The following is a 13,050-nucleotide window of genomic DNA, read 5'->3' on the forward strand; positions in this document are numbered from 1 at the left end:
CCCCATTTTAAGCCATTATTTGAATAAAGTTCATAATCTAAAGTCATTTTTCTCCACAGGATGTTTACATTTCAGGACATAAGCTGCAAAATGGCAAATGACTAAGTCAGTTATAAAGAATTTATAGCATAATAAATGCCATCCTATCTAATAAAAGAGAAACATGGTAATTGGCGTACGACCGCTACCCTTCCCATTGGCTAATCAGGGAGATATGCAAATTAGCTGCCAGCCAAGATGGCGGCCGGCAGCCAGGCAGCTTGAAACTAACATGAGGCTTGCTTGCTTCAGTGACGGAGGACTCCAATGTTCCCCGCCTGCCTTGCCGGCCTCTGAGCTTGCAGTTTAAGAAACATTGTAACAAATATAGAAGCTAAACAAAACCCCAGAAACCTGCTCTCAGCAAGCCGGGATCTCAGAGCTGGAGTTATACATCCAGCTTCGATTATAGAACCTGGATATAGGTTTCCTATGTCTGGCTTCTTTCACTTAGCATAATGTTTTCAAGGTTTATCCACATTGTAGAATATATTAATACTTAGTTCCTTTGTTTCGATTATAGAACTGAAACAAACCAGATACCTGCTTTCAGGAGCGGAGGCCTAAGAGCTGGAGCCTCAGAGCTAAAGCTGGCCCAGAATAAAAAAAAAAGAAAAAAAGGAGCGGTTGGGAGCTTCCGTCACCCGCCAGCCTGAAAACAGCCCTCAGCCCCTCACCCAGACTGGCCAGGCACCCCAGTGGGGAGCCCCACCCTGATCCAGGACACCCTTCAGGGCAAACGAGCTGGCCCCCATACGTGTACCAGGCCTCTATCCTATATAGTAAAAGGGTAATATGCCTTCCAGCACCGGGATCAGCGGAGCCGCGAGGCCTCCCGGCACCGGGATCAGTGTGACAGGGGGCAGCGCCCAAACCCCCTGATTGCCCTGCGGCTCTGTGTGTGACAGGGGGCGGGGCCACAACCTCCCTATCCGCCCTGCTCTGTTCGTGACAGGGGAAGGCGCCCCAACCCCCTGATCGGCCCTGCTCTGTGTGTGACAGGGTACAGAGCCTCAACCCCCCAGATGGGCCCTGCTCTGTGAGTGACAGGGGGCAGTGCCCCAACCCCCTGATTGGCCCTGCTCTGTGCGTGACGGGGTGGCACCACAACCTCCCCATCGACCCTGCCTTGAGTGTGACAGGGGATGGTGCCCCAACCCCCCAATCGGCCCTACCCTGAGCGTGACTAAGGGTGGCATCACAACCTCCCGATCTGCCCTGCTCTGTGCATGACGGGGCGGTGCCCCAACTCCCCCAATCGGCCCTGCTCTGAGCCCAACCAGGGGCTGCACCCAGGGATTGGGCCTGCCCTCTGCCACCCGGGAGCAGGCCTAAGCCAGCAGGTCGTTATCTCCCGAGGGGTCCCAGACTGCGAGAGGGCACAGGCCGGGCTGAGGGACCCCCTCTCCCCTCTGAGTGCACAAATTTTTGTGCACCGGGCCTCTAGTCCTATATAATAAAAGGCTAATATGCAAATAGACTGAACAGCAGAACAACCGAACAACTGGTTGCTATGATGTGCGCTGACCACCAGGGGGTGCTCGTAGAACATGGTAGGCATCAGCAGCAGGCGACATAGGGAAGAACATGGCAAGCGTCGGCTGTGGCGGTATGGGGGAGCAGGTGAACGGGGGCGCCAGACCAAGGCAGGGCGCTGGTCGGTCGCTGTCATCAGTGCGAGCCTCTGGTGGTTACTGAAAATTCTTTGCTCCTGTGCGCCACAGTCCCACCCAGCGCTCGCACCCGCTGCCTGCACTCAGCACTGGCCCCGATCGCCCCTCAGGACTTCTCCACCTCCCCCTGCTTTTGGGGGGCAATCAGGGCCAGCAGCCACCTCTCACACCTGCAGCCAGCGCCGGAGCCACTGTTTGCACTCACTGCCGCCGTCTGGCACCGATCTCTTGGCGCCTCAGTATAAAGAATTATGGGACAGAAATTCAGATATATATATATATATACACACACACAGGTATACATGATATATGGTATAGCATGTTACTGTACCAAACAACATGAAATTAAATGAAGCACAAGAGAAAATGATGCAATTAAGAGGAATGGTAAGCACGAGATGTATGAGGCTGCTGGGGCATAATATGGCATACTTTTTTTTACAGCAAACTTTTTTTTTTATAAGTAGGAAGAGTACAGAGTACACTCTAAAGTAACGATAAAAAGTATAGTGAACACACAAACCAGTACCATAGTCATGTATTATCATTATCAAGAACTATAGACTGTACATAATTGTAGGTGCTATACTTTTATACCACTGGCTGTGAAGTAGGTTTGTTTATTCCAGCATCATCATAAACATGTGAGTAATGCATTGCACTATGATGTTGTGACAGCTACTAGGTGATAGGCATTTATCAGCTCTATTATAATCTTTTAGGATCACTGTTGTAGATGCATTCCATCATTGACATTTTGTGGTACATGGCTACTTCTGATGGAAGCCAAGGTGAGGCAGGAGGGTATAGTTTTAATGGTAAATTCTTATCAATGTAAGTTCTATTTCTTAAAGTGAGTTATAGGTACATGAATGTTCTTTTTTTAAAAAATTAAATCTTTATTGTTCAGATTATTACAGTTCCTCTTTTTTCCCCCCATAGCTCCCCTCCACCCGGTTCCCACCCCACCCTCTGCCCTTACCCTCCCCACCCACTGTTCTCATCCATAGGTGTACAATTTTTGTCCAGTCTCTTCCCACACCCCCTACACCCCTTTCTCCCCACCCCGAGAATAGTCAGTCCACTCCCTTTCTATGCCCCTGATTCTATTATATTCACCGGTTTTTTCTGTTCATCAGATTATTTATTCACTTGATTTTTAGATTCACTTGTTGATAGATGTGTATTTGTTGTTCATAATTTGTATCTTTACCTTTTTCTTCTTCCTCTTCTTAAAGGATACCTTTCAGCATTTCATATAATACTGGTTTGGTGGTGATGAACTCCTTTAGCTTTTCCTTATCTGTGAAGCTCTTTATCTGACCTTCAATTTTGAATGATAGCTTTGCTGGATAAAGTAATCTTGGTTGTAGGTTCTTGGTATTCATCACTTTGAATATTTCTTGCCACTCTCTTCTGGCCTGCAAAGTTTCTGTTGAGAAATCAGCTGACAGTCGTATGGGTATTCCCTTGTAGGTAACTGAGTTTCTTTCTCTTGCTGCTTTTAAGATTCTCTCTTTGTCTTTTGCTCTTGGCATTTTAATTATGATGTGTCTTGGTGTGGTCCTCTTTGGATTTCTTTTGTTTGGGGTTCTCTGCACTTTCTGGACTTGTAAGTCTATTTCTTTCACCAGGTAGGGGAAGTTTTCTGTCATTATTTCTTCAAGTAGGTTTTCATTATCTTGCTCTCTCTCTTCTTCTGGCACCCCCATAATTTGGATGTTGGTATGGTTGAAGTTGTCCCAGAGGATCCTTACACTATCTTCATATTTTTGGATTCTTTTTTCTTTTTGTTTTTCCGGTTGGGTGATTTCTGCTTCTTCGTATTTCAAATCTTTGACTTGATTCTTGCAATCTTCTAGTCTGCTATTGGAACTCTGCATAATATCCTTTATTTCAGTCAGTGCATGCTTAATTTCTAGTTGGTCCTTTTTCATAACTTCAGGGGTCTCACTAGATTTCTTGAGGGTCTCACTAAATTTATCGGTGGTTTCTAGAAAATTCTTGAGAGACCTTAAAAGTGTGGTTTTGAACTCTATATCCAGTTGTTTGCTTTCCTCCATTTCTGTCATTTGTGACCTGTTTCTTTGTCTCTGCATTTTTTATGCTTCCCTGTGTTGATAGAGTGGCTTTATGTGTTAGGTGTCCTATAGGGCCCAGTGGCTCAGCCTCCCCAATTACCTGAGGTGGACACTCTTGGTGCACCCCTTTGTGGGCTTTGTGCACAGTCTTTTTGTAGTGAAGCCTTGATTGTTGTTGGTATCACTGGGAGGAATTGACCTCCAGGCCAGTTGGCTGTGAGAATCACCTATGTCTGCAGTGGGAGAACTTTTGAGCTGGAGACACCCTTCTTGGGCAAGACTTGCTTCAGTGGGGCTTTGGTGCTCACTGAGTCTGCCTCCTGAGTGTGTCCTTTATGGATCTGAGGAGTTGTAATCTGGATGGTCCCACTCTGACCACTGGGTACACTGGCTCTTGGATCTCTAAGGAGGTGCTAATTTAGCCTCTGCCTGAGGCTACCCAGCAGGAGCTATGGAGAGATTCCTCTTCTTTGTTTGGGGTTTGGAGGTGCCCAGATGAGGCCCAGCTGTGAAGCAACGCAAGCTGCTGTGGGGCCTTGGACCCTCTTTTGGAAGTTCTGGGTCTCTCTGATTCAGCTATAGTTTGTTAGGTAATTTTCTGGTTGCAAAGGGCCAGGCCTTTCATATGCAAAAGCCTCTGTGCACAGCTTGGGTGGGGTGGGGTCTCAGGGGATCAACAGGGTGAAGCAAGCAGCTATGGCTGCTCCCCAGTCCTACCCTAAGAGGCCCCGCGTCTCAGTGTCCCGGTAATCGCTGCAAGCACCTCTGAGAGAAAGCCGCCCTCGAGTTCTTCCCGATGCCAGACAGTCCAGTTTCTCCCTGTATGAGTCTGGGTCCCCAGAGACTCACCTGGAACTGGACTTCAGAGCTTGAGACTCCCGATTGAAAAAGACAACCATGTCCTCAGTTTCCAGCCCTCTCCACATGCGCCGTGTCCTCAGTTGCCAGGCCTTTCCGCGTGTGCCTCCATACCTCTGCATTTTACTTCCGCACCTCCTCTGAGTCTCAGTGTGCTTTTCTCTTTCCTTCTAGTTGTAGAATTTCCCCTCAGCTAGCCTTCCTGTGGTTCTGGATGATGTCCGTTTTGTCTTTTAGTTGTATTTTTGAAGTGGTTGTGAGAGGTAGCAATTTCCGGTTTACCTATGCCGCCATCTTGGTTTCATGAATGTTCTTTTTGTCATGAAGCTTTATAACCTCTGTATACATCACATTTTTAATATATTCAATATTTCATTCAAAAAAGGAGGGAATAAAAGAAAGATGTAGGAATAAAGAAAGGGAATCAAGTCTCATCAAAGAACAAATGTGAGTACAATGGAAAAGCCAGGCAGTCTTTGCTTAATGTATGTTGTATTATAGTCATCTTGCTCATTTGGAGTTATTAGAGGGAATATGTGCTTCTCTATTCTTCTCTATGACCTATAATTGACAGGTAGTTTCTTAGAGATGGGTTTTGGGAAGAGGAAAAAAGATGAAGCTTAGAAACAGATTTTGTTTCTACTTCTCAGAGGAGAAAGTGGTGGGTGTGGGAGTGGAAGCTCATGTGTCCAGGCATCAAACTTGGCAGACAACTCCCTCAGAGCAGATGGAGTGAGGATTTCATTGCCTGACAGACTGACTCAGATCTGCCTCCCTGTAGCCAGACACTACTGGGTGTGACATAAATCTCTGTCAAAAGTTGCAGGATCATGTTATTCTTCCTTCGACTCTAGCAATAGCAAATTCTAACTTTCCCATATGAAGAGCTTCCCAGGACTCTGGCCAACCAAGTGTTCTTCAAAGAGCTGATGTATTTGACTTCGATTGTTTCCAGGGATGGTAGCTTTGATTAAATGTGCATTTCTTAGGCTGAAGTGTTTAAGCAGAAGTGACTTCAGTGGATTACTCCATCAACCCATGTTGAGGATTTTACATTGGATTTGATTGCCTGTGTGTCCTCTATACTATTTTTCTGCCCTGAGATTATGAGAAATGTGAAATAGTAGCTCCTATACAGTCCAGTGATTGGTTTGGTGAGGTTAACACAGGAAAAAACCCTGGAAAAGACTCAGAATATTGCCTACGAGTTAAGTGCTGCCTGGCTGGTGTGGCTCAGTGGTTGAGCATCGACCTATGAACCACAAGGTTACAGTTTGATTCCTGGTCAGAGCACATGCCTGGGTTGTGGGCTAGATTCCCAGTGGCGGCATGCATTGATGTTTCTATCTCTCTCTCTCTCCCTTCCTCTCTGTAATTAATAAAAAATATGTTAAAAAAAAGAGAAAAAAAGTAAATGGTTTCCCAGAAATTATAGATCTTGCTGCCAGTCACGATTTTAGCATCCAGAGAAGAAGAACACGTTCTGGATTAGGGCCACAGGCTTTTAGTTAGTGTGTCCTTCCCTTTAGTCTCTCTTCTGCCAATTTAGATTGCAAATGCTGCCAGGATTTTTTCCTCTAAAACCCTGCTTTCATCATGGCAATCTCCATTCATGTACCTCCAGTAGCTGATGCTCTGCATCAAGTCTAGGTGTACTGTCTAGCTTTGAAATTTGTTATATCTGGCCTTAATGTTTTATCTTCCTCCCCAGCATTCATTCCTTTCTTCCCTAGCTAAAACCTACCTGTCTTATAAGACTTAGCTCAATTTCTTCCTCCTTTAAACTAGCATTGATCACTGACTTCTCTGTTCTTTCAAACATACATAGTAATTTCCATATAATTTAGTGGTAAATTGTTTTATAATCTTTATTTGTATATTAGTGTTGGACTGTGAGCCCTTTGAAGTTATAGACCATATTTTGTTCCTCTTGTCTCCCCATGGTATTTAAGATGGCACCTGGAATATATCAGTACATTTTGCTAAATAATTAATTATTGGAAGTTTTGTAAATAATATCTAGCATTTGTATTTTATTTTAGAGTTCAGAAAATGCTTTCACATTCATTATCTTATTTAATTCTTCCCCCAATTTTGTGATATTCCCATTAAAAGATGAAGAAATGGAACCTTAAAGAGCTGATATAATTTGCCCAAAGTCTCACAGTTGCTCACTGGTAGAGTCAGAACTGGTGCCCAAGTTTTTGGGTGTGTTGGAAATGCCAACTTGCATCAGGTTTTCTTAAAGTCCCAATTTTGCTTAAGGGAATTTTAGATATTGTTACTTAATACCATGGAAATATTCTGGGAGTGCAATGAAAAGGCAATGTTTCCCTATGAACTAGACAGTTATAAAAGATGTGAATGTTTCAGACTCAAGTGCATTTGAAGAAGGAAGGTGTAGTGGGTTGAATAGTGTTCCTCTCCAAATTCATGTCCACCTAGCACTCAGAATGTGACCTTTTTTTGGAAATAGGGTCTTTGTAGATATAATTAGTTAAGGATCTTGGAGTGAAGTCATCCTATATTTAGGGTGGACTCTAAATCCAGTGACTAGTGCCCTTATGAGAAGAAGAAAGGGCATAGATAAACAAAGAGGACAAAGCTATGAGAAGATGGAGGCAGAGATGGGAGCTGTGTAGCAAGCATATCAAACTCAAAGGCTAACATGGGCCAGATAAACAAGGTTTAAGTTTGTGTGGGCTGCAAAAAAACAAAAGCTTCAATTTTCATAGAAATGTAGGTTTATTTTGATAGAGACATGCTGAATACAAAGGGCTGAAATAAATGAGTAATTGTTAACATAAAATAACAGAACATTTTAATAGAAATTAATATATTTTCTTGAACATTAACTTAACAGACACTGAATAACTGCACAAATTAATAAGCGTAACGCAAATCTATTTTTCTTGTTCTCCAAAAGCGAAATATTTCCTGTTGCGCACACCAAACAAGTCAGTACAAGACAAATGACGTGGCAATCGCTTCTAAAATATTCGCTGCTAGTATGGGTGGAGAGAAATGGTGCGCCTGCGTGTAAGGTGTGTAAGGGAAACGAATGCAACACGATTATAGTAATCAGTCATTAGCGAATGTTGTAGTTCGTTATTAATAATTATGTATAACAGGATATTGTAAAAATTAAGTTATGAAATTTTTATTAAAATGCTTTTTACATACCATTATATTGGCTGGGCCACACAAATATTTGTTGTGGGCCACATGTGGCCCAAGGGCCGCGAGTTTGACATGCTTGCTGTGTAGCTAAAGCTAGGAACAGCAAGAATTGCTGATAGCCACTGGAAGCTGGAAGAAGCAAGGAACTATGGTCCACTACTACGTTTGAGGGAACATAGCCCTACCAACACCTTGATTTCAGACTTCTAGTCTCCCAGTCTGTGAGAGAATAAAATTTACAAGTTTTAAGCCACTACACTGTGGTAATTTGTTATGGCAGTCTTAGGAAACTAATACAGAAGGGAAGAAAAATTAATATTTACTAAAAGGTCTCTTATGTAAAAGGTCAGATATGTCTTAAGCATTATATATATATATATATATATATATATATATATATATATATATATATATTGATTTCAGAGAGGAAGGGAGAGGGAGGGAGAGAGAGATAGAAATATTAATGATGAGAGAGAATCATTGATCGGCTGCCTCCTGCACATCCCACACTAGGGTATCGAGCCTGCAACCCAGGCATGTGCCCTGACTGGGAATTGAACCTTGACCTCCTGGTTCATAGGTTGACGCTCAACCACTGATCCAGTGGCTGTCCTAAGCACTTTAATATGTTATTTTACTTTAACTCCCAACAACTTTATGTAGGCAGGGATTATTTATCCATATTTTACAGGTCAGAAAAATACGGCTCAGAAAGATAAAATAGAAAGTCTATGTTTTAAGAATATTCTATCATTCTGCTTTTAGCTGCATAATTTCTTCTGTTAATTGCCTGAGAATTTATTTTGTGGCCCCCAAAATGACAGGGCACTGAATTGTGATGGTCCATCCCTACGAGAATGGTTAAAGATGTGAAAGGTGGATTAGTTAAAAGAGGGCCAGAAAGTCTCATATGACCTTTCTTCTGGGATTGACTTTCAGCATCTGTCTCCCCCAACATCTTTTCCTATTCTTCACCCCCTACATATTTATACTTTCTTCATGAAACTTTTCTAAATTCCTCTTTAATTAATATTCTCTCTGTCTCTTTCTCTTTATCTTTCTATCTTATCTGAAACTCCATAGCAGTTTATAAGTGTTTTCACTCTTAATTACTTTATCAGTCATTGTTTGCATCACTGTTGTTTTTATATCATGTTTTTGTTGTTTTTATATTATGTTTTTGTTGTTTTCATATCATGTTTTTGTCGTTTTTATATAATGCCTCTGTTGTATCCTTTTGTTACTGTTTATTAATAAATTTATATATTATTTTCATATACATTTTACTAATTTCCTTTCATCTCTCACACTTCTATTATAGAGAAAGGGCAAATAGCAATATTAAAATATCTCTGCTAATTCCCTTTTTAAAAAAAATACATTTTATTGATTTTTTACAGAGAGGAAGGGGGAGGGATAGAGAGTTAGAAACATGGATGAGAGAGAAACATCGATCAGCTGCCTCCTGCACACTCCCCACTGGGGATGTGCCCGCAACCAAGGTACATGCCCTTGACCGGAATCGAACCTGGGACCCTTGAATCCGCAGGCCGATGCTCTATCCACTGAGCCAAACCAGTTAGGGCAATTAATTCCCTTTTAATGTGCATGAATTTCGTGCACCGGGCTACTATAGTATATTATAAGCTTCTTTAGGATGAATATCTTGTTCATTTTTGTACCTTTCATATTGCCTCCTAGGAATCCTTATTCATAATATCTGATAATTAATTGTTAGTTGAAATTGTTTTCCTCTCCTCCCTTTTCCCCAATTTCCAGATTTCAAGGTCAACCTTTGAAAGGGAAAATTCACCTTTGGTTTCTTCCTGTCTTCCTTCTTAGTGACATCATTATCGTTTTTGGTGTACTCTACACTTTCTCTGGGCCTTGTTGTCTGTGACTCTTAATTCTCTCCTTTTTTAAAAAAAAATATATTTTATTGATTTTTTACACAGAGGAAGGGAAATGGATAGAGAGTTAGAAATATCAATGAGAGAGAAACATCGATCAGCTGCCTCCTGCACACCCCCTACTGGGGATGCGCCTGCAACCAAGGTACATGCCCTTGACCGGAATCGAACCTGGGACCCTTGAGTCCGCAGGCCGACGCTCTATTCACTGAGCCAAACTGGTTAGGGCATCTTAATTCTCTTCTAAAGTGATTGCTGTGCTCTATTCCAAATCACTTTTTAAGAGATTTGTTTTTCACATATGTTATGACCATGTTACACGTCTGCCTCCAAATTACAAACTTCTCAAAAGGAAGGGTTTTTCTTGCTCATTCTTATATCCAACATGCTTAGTTTATTTGCTTCACATTCACTAAATGTTGGTTAAGTTAAAAGTGTTTTTTCCCTAGGATATTTAAGAAAATTCGTAGCCTGATAGGCCTTCCAAATTCAATTTAATTTGGTGGTAGACTTTAAAAAAATTTATTAAATTGATTAGTGGTAGACTTTTAAAAAATATTAACAAGAAATAGGGTAATGCCCTGCTGGCATGGCTCAGTGGTTGAACGTCAACCTATGATGTTCATGGTTCGATTCCCAGGCCGGACACATGCCCAGGTTGTGAGCTTGATCCCCAGTGTGGGGCATGCAGGAGGCAGCCAGTTAATTGTTCTCTTATCATTGATGTTTCTATCTCTCTCTCCCTCTCCCTTCCTCTCTGAAATAAATAAAAATATTTTTAAAAAGAAAGGAAAAAAAGGGAAGTAGGGTCGAAGTCTGTGCTGTGAACCTTTGGTTCCCCTAGTATTTAACCTTATAGATTACCCTTTATTTTATATGGCTGGTCCTGCCAGGTATAACCTGCCAAGGAGATTATAAGGCCAAGATCATCTTGAAAGTGATGCTGAAACTCTCCACATGGAACAGAATTATTTCCTGCAAAGTCTTGTGAAGCTGTCTTTTCATGAATATAGTTTTCAGGAATAAAGCAAAATATTTTAAGCTTCAGATAATACAAGGTTTAGAGCTGATTGAGATTTTTTTTTAATAATTTTTTTCCTCTAGGAAGACTAATATAGTATGATAGCATAGTATAAGAGAAAGAACACTGAATTGAAAGTCACAGTGCAAGTTCTGGACCCAGATATGGCTCTAATTAGTTATATGATTGTAGTGGACTTTTGTTGTTTTGCCCGTACCCCCTCACCCCCAAAGTCCATTCCCCTTTTTTAAAATCCTTACTGGAGGACATGTTCACTGATATTTTTAGAGAGAAGGGAAGAGAAAGAAAGAGATTGATGTGAGAGAAACATCTATTAGTTGCCTCCCCTACATACTCCCAACCAGGGATTGAACCCACAACCTAGGTGTATGTTCCTTGACCGGAATTGAACCCTTTTGGTGTATGGGATGAAGCTCCAACCAACTGAGCCATACCAGCGAGGGCCATTCTTTCTCTTTTTGTACTAGTGCCCAGATTTTCCTCTAGGGAGCCATATTCTCCCCAGAACTCAAGCCTGTGCTTTGGACAGAGCCCACTTCATCCTGGTTTCAAGAATGGGCATGTAATTCTGATCATGGAGATTGAATTAGGAATGGGCACCAATCTCCGTTTGTATCTATGCCTGACTTTTGACCAGTTTTTTAGAGAAGGTATGTATTTTTTATATTCAACATGAACCTGGGAGGATGTAAGACTGGGGTCCTCAGAAGTTCTACTTGGGAGTGAAGCCAAAACAGAGATGAAGAGCAACCAAGTTCTTTGAACTCCTAAAATCTGTTGAACTCAAAACCAGGACTTTTCAAATATGTGAATTAGTGAATTATATTTTTGTCTAGTTTACACTTGCAAATGTAACACTCCTTACTGGAAAAGTGACTAAACAAGCTTTTCTGAGCCTTTATTTTAATACTAGAGGCCCAGTGCATGAAATTCGTGCAGGGAGTGGGGTCTCTCAGCCCGGCCTGCACCCTCTCTAATTCGGGACATCTCTCTTGCAATCTGGACTGCTGGCTCCTAACCACTTGCCTGCCTGCCTGCTTGCTTGATCACCCCTAACCACTCTACCTGCCTGCCTGATCACCCCTAACTGCCTCTGCTTGCCGGCCTGGTTGCCCCTTAACTGCCCCCCCTGCCAGCCTGGTCACCCCCTGACTTCCCCCCTGCCAGCCTGGTCGCTCCCTAACTGCCCCCCTGCCAACCTGGTTGCCCCCTAACTGCCCCTGTGCTGGCCTGGTCACCCCCTAATTGCCCCCCTGCCAGCCTGGCTGCCTGGCCGCCCCTAACTGCCCCCTTGATGGCCTCTTCACCCCCTAACTGCCCCCCCCCCCGCAGGCCTGGTTACCTCCTAACTGCTCCCCTGCCAGCCTGATTGCACCTAACTGCCTCTGCCTCAGCCCCTGCCACTGTGGCTTTGTCTGGAAGGAAGTTGGACCTCCAGAAGATGTCCGGTTGACCTGGTCTAATTAGCATATTACCCTTTTATTAGTATAGATATTTAAAATGAGTACATTGGGCTCATTAAGAGGTAGATTTACTTCTATCTTCATATCTGTTTTAAATCAACCGATTTAAAAAAATCAGAATAAATCCAGATTGGTGGCCTAGATGTTCTTGGTGCTAAATTGTCATTATGTTTTCCTATAATTAAACCTCACTACTGATGTTTCAGTGGATTTATAAAATGAATAGCATTGTCACTTATCACCTCTGTAAACTTGGCCAAATCTTTTAGCCTTTGAGTTATAGTTTCCTGTCCTACTATGCTGATAACCCTCTTGCTCAGCTCACAAAGTCATATGGTAGAATGAAATCAGAGGGTCAGAAGGGGAGTAGGATTCAGATGAAGAGAGGTAAAGGCATGAACATGAACAGCATAAGCAAAAGCAGAAAAGAATGGCAATTCTTTAAGTCAAATTTGCTCAGACTCCTGGTGGAATATTATATTTGTCTTTTCCACTGCCTGACTAATTAGGATATTGAAAGATTTGAAATAAGATCCTTGTGGAAAAGTAAAGGGTTCCAGAAACATGACAAAAATTTAGTAACTGTCTAAAATTATTTTGCTCTGTAGTCAAAAGATTCTGAGCAACTATTTTTCATTCTGTTAGAGGACAGAACTGGGGGAATAGGTATGAAATGTTTGGAATCTGATGAAGACATTTGATTAAACATTAGAACCCATCAAAAATTGGAGTCCTCTTTTATCTTGGGTCATGATCATCTAGTTTTATACAAGTGTGTGGAGCCACTGAAATTTCTAGACGAGC

At 42.3% G+C, this 13,050-nt stretch overlaps 1 protein-coding gene across 1 annotated transcript in view; it reads left to right on the forward strand.

Moving 5' to 3' along the window:
* SYN2 (synapsin II) overlaps positions 1-13,050 on the forward strand; it is a 161,420-nt gene that overhangs the window by 17,480 nt on the left and 130,890 nt on the right. The window lies entirely within an intron of this gene.

The sequence above is a fragment of the Myotis nattereri genome, assembly GCF_964212035.1.
Source record: "Myotis nattereri genome assembly, chromosome: 14".
Taxonomy (NCBI): Eukaryota; Metazoa; Chordata; class Mammalia; order Chiroptera; family Vespertilionidae; genus Myotis; species Myotis nattereri.